Here is a 5,000-nt window from a genome sequence, read left to right on the forward strand (position 1 = left end):
CTTTGTAGTTTCTGTTGGGGTTAAATCTATGTTTAGGTTTGCGACCGTGTGATATCCGATAATCCTGGATGATTATCTTTTTAATTTTTACCTTTTTGACAATTAACCATCTGGTATTCTTGATCTTGTTGTTTACTGATAATTTTCTCTCCAACTGTATTTTATTCATTCCGTGACCATGTCTTAGTAAAGACGAAAGTGCTTGATTTCCCACTATCATTTTCCTGTGGTATTCGCTTATTTAATGAGGTCACGTGCACCTACTGTGATTATTTAAATATATATATATATATATATATATATATATATATATATATATATATATATATATAGATATATATATATATATATATAATATATATATATATATGTCTGTGTCTACGCATCCATGTATGTGTATGTGTATGTGTACGTAATTATATTTAATTATATTTGTGATACAATTGCTTTAATGGTTAAGAGATGTGGTCGTTTATCCAATCCAATCTCTTAAGATACAAAACTATAATCTTTATTTCCCTAAAATGTAATATCATAAAAAAATGAAATGAATTGAAAACCTAACTTTAAATGATTACCACACCAGTTCCCACATTAAGTCACCATAGCTCACTCAGATATCAGCATTTTTCCCAAACTCAGAAATGTAAACATGTCAGTAAATAAAAGTCAGAAATCCCATTTCGGCAACATTGAATCCGCCTGAGGGGAAAGAAATCATAACCTTCAGAAATAAAAAAAAGGAAAATGAATGAGCATAAAATAGTGGGAATAAAAGTACAAAACTTTTCTGTATGCATGGAAGAAAAACTGATTAGAAATTCAACGTTTTTTTCCACTGCACTTCGTCTTCTCTCTGGCGCCTGTAAATTGTTCAGTGTTCAACAAAAGTCTTGCAACCTCCAACAGTAAACAGTTTTTTCTTTTTACCTTATATGTAGACCTTGTACGGCTCCCCTCGAGCTTTCCTCACTGGTAACCGCTAAAAGAGTCTATGGCGTTTTTCTCGCGCCCTGCTAGCCCTACAAACACACGTAAGCTAGTCTTCTTCCCGTTCTGATGTTCGCGTGTACGAACAAACTAAATCCTTCTATAAGTTCTTTTGCACATGCCCTGAAGGACGTATGCACGCACACAAGCAAGTGTTCCCAAGAGCTTTGTTTGCATTTTCAATGACATCACAAGCAGGTGACAATCTAAATCATGTAGTCCACCCACTGGGTCAATTTGAGCATCCGCGCTCACGTCTCCACGATTCGATATGTTTTATTACGTCGGTATCTGCCGGACATCTACCCAAACCATTCGCTGACGTCTCGAAGCTTTTTCCACAACACACAGCTGCTCGATGAATATTCCAATAGAGTTCTTTGCTCTATATATTTAAAATTCCTAACTACCCTTTAAGTGCTAGTAATACAGCTCGGCCACCACCAAGTATGCCATCTGGCACATACTAGCATACCAGTTCATAGTTCCACATAACTTAAGCACGTGAGTCAAGGCAACTTCTGACGCTGGTTTCCCCCTACCCCATCAGCTGCATCCAAGTTTAACAGCCCAGATAATGCACATTGTGACCATCTAAATCGCCAACATGATGGCGATCGCTGGGAATGTGTAGTGTTCTGGGAAGGGAAATTCGTCTTCCTCCTCGTCCTCTAGTGGAGCAACCGTAACTGCCTCCTGTGTTACTGGAACTTGAATATTACGCAATTCCCTTGCAAGTGCTTCCTGCACCCGACTCGTAGAAGTATTGTAGATCCTCCTGTTTAGCCCCAGAAATCATTCTGAGACAACTCCACAAGAGCCATCAAAGATTTTTGAGCCTTGTAGTAGTAGTAGCGAGTCAGTGACCTCGTCGCCCAAGGCGAAGACCATACACTTGGCGGAATAGACTATGATGGATGTTTTCGTTGTCCCCCTTTGGGAATTCTCTTGACTCATCGTGTATTAGTGTTTCGTCATGAGTAAGTTCTAAATTACACACTGATAAGTCTATGTTCTTTAGAATTAAATTCTTTATTTCACACAGGCATCTGTCATGAACTAACACACACCCCGCCTCATAATCAATTACTAAGAATTTAAATTCCTCGCCTAAAATGAACATGGCCTCTATCTACTGACCCGTTAACAGTACTAGAAAAAGGCTTTTATCAATAATTGAAACCTCAACAATTAACCCTCTGTCTGACAAGTGTATTTTTCAAAACCCCCTAATATCTATAGTACAACGTCGTCAGTACCACACGACCTATTTATTCCAAAATTAACAAACATCTATATTCTCCTGTCTAACTAACCTCATAAACCCTCAAAGTCACCATTAATCTCAAAAATCTTCACTAATACCACAAACCCCAAAAAAGCACTAGTACAGAAAACCCACCTCAATTATGTAACCATCAAACAATAAGTAATACCACAGCACCATAACACACATTATCAAAGATATCAACCATTGCTGCCTCCAAGAGAAACCCCAAGAATACCTCCAAACGGTTTCATCCAAATTATCCCATCATTAAAAAAAATTATCTCAGCTGTTTATGCCGAAGCGCTGCAATTGCGCACAATAAAAAAAAGAGAGTAAAGGAATAGAAATGTTAAATAAGATTGACCAAAGGAGAAACAAGATAGAAGAAATGAAAACTCTATGGATCTCTGTCTTACACATTTCACTATCGGTATGTGAAGCATAGACAGAAATAACAAAATGCATATCAGCACGCAAACGTACAATTTTTCCGGTCTTCTTACTCTTTGATATATGTGCTGATCAGGACGAAACTGTGTTTTCATCTAGGACTAAAAACCTATTACCGTAAAAGGACTATCAAATTTTGTACCAAATTTATAGTTTGATTCATTTCTCACGTTGATCTTCAAAAACACGTTATCACCAAGAGTGCTTTCACATCTAATGATTTCCCATTACTTTTCTCCACCATTTCTCGCGTCTTCGACTCGATTAACGGCTGAGACTAGGGGGTCTCTCTTTCGCCGTAGAATTTAATGACTTAAATCGTATTCTTCCCACGGGAAAGTAGTGGCAATTAATCGAATGCGCCTCGCGCGTGGCAAGAAAATAATGCTTCGAATGGAGATATTTTAACATAATCACTGACCATTGTATTAATGCTATGCCGAACTGCAAATCTCAAATATAATTTGCCTAACCCTTTAAGAAGTTTATTCTCTGAGGTAAAGATTACAGCGGAAAGAATACAAGATATTTAGTTTTAGAGACACTTACATGGTTCCCAGATACAAAACCAAATGATACACAGCTTTCGTGTGGTCAAACTAGGAGGCGTAAAACAATAGCACCGATCGTTTCGGCTATAGTAGCAGATCGTGGTTTGAGGATTTGAGGAAAACATTTAATGTGTTACAATTCTCTTTTCAAGGGGTTAGAGGTGATCTAGAATTGACATTAGCTTTGTTCACAGCTCATACCACAATTTTTTGAATATTGAAAAAGAGACTGAATCTTTGTTGAATGAGATGAAATATCATATAAAAGCGGCAATAGTAGCTTTACAGGGACGTGTTTCTGATGATGTTTTACCTTAAGGAGCGTTAGAGTCTATTTTGAAGGATGCAGCTTACGAGTGGGGTCTAATATACTTTTCACAGGCAGTGATTTGTATAAGATATGTGATGATAAAGGTACGATTTTGACAGATGGTTAACTATTGAAGTTCCGACGAGTGGTAACTTATTATTTCGTAGTTATATAATAAGACCTTTTCCTAGCACATACAATGGATCAGTAGTGATGTCAGAGGGGATAGAAACTATGTACATATTGGGTGATAGATTTATATCAATCTGACTATAGATTATAAGGACAGATATACGTTAGTCCATAATAGATATGTTTGTGACAATGAAGCTCTTACATTAAGAGATGTCATACTAGGGGGTTGTGAGTTTCAATTGATACACGACTTGACAGTACAGATTGTAGTTTTATATCAGTTCTCGATGCCTATGTGGTGATATCTATAAGAACGTCTGCAGCAATTTTTTGTAGAGGATGGGGTATAGTAATGAAGATTTGCGACGTTCCTTTTGGAGAGCGCAAGATAGTTTCTACAGATTTCATTGTTATCAGCAAGAAGGTGAATACTTCTTCTTCAGTAAAGATCTTTATGCGTCATGCACATCATCACCATAGTGTGGTGGAATTACCAATTACAGCGGAGATTACAACATTACCAGCATTAAATGAAGAGGAAGAAATTAACTATATAGATCTGTTACATGGCCACAGGTTGGTGTTACTCGGTGTTTTAGCTGCGTTGCTAATAATTATCATAATAATGAGTGCTGCCACATTTCTAAGGCGAGCTGGTTTGTGTTGCGTCAGGTGGAAGCAGTCTCCAAGTCTGGAGATGACAGTGACACATGAAGTGACAGAGTAAATGTAAATAAGTTTAACTTGTGTTGGATCGACACATAATAGTGGCCGAGCTTTTCTGCATTATAAACGAGTCATTCAGTGCAAAAGTGAATGTTCGATCGTTTGCGGATTCAGCTTGATTCAGCACATGCAGTGTGATTCAGCATCGGCCGCTTCACTGAAAGTCACCTTGAGGCTTGGAGGCAATCTTCGGCGGAGGCGCCGGAAGTATTCGTCGTAGTTCTGTACCAAATTTTCTAGAATTTTGTCCGGCTATAATCGGAATCAGGGGTGTGTCGAAGGAAGTGTTCGTGCATTGGTGTATTATGAAAATGGCTTAGTGTCGAAGTCTTTTGTGAAAGGCCGCTCCATCGCTTTAGAGGATCCAAACAAGTAAGACTGTGGAAACTCTGGAACCAGGATTCCTTTGTGCTGTAAGGATGACTTTTTAACATTGATAGTGATTAACTTTTAGTGGCTATTTCCTTGTTTCCTGTAACATATAGTTCTGTACTTTGTGATGTTGCTGATATGAACTGAGTGAATTCTGGTGCTAATGGGAGGCGATTTCACTCCCCTGCAGATGCTC

This window comes from Macrobrachium nipponense, chromosome 15 (genome assembly GCF_015104395.2).
Source record: "Macrobrachium nipponense isolate FS-2020 chromosome 15, ASM1510439v2, whole genome shotgun sequence".
Taxonomy (NCBI): Eukaryota; Metazoa; Arthropoda; class Malacostraca; order Decapoda; family Palaemonidae; genus Macrobrachium; species Macrobrachium nipponense.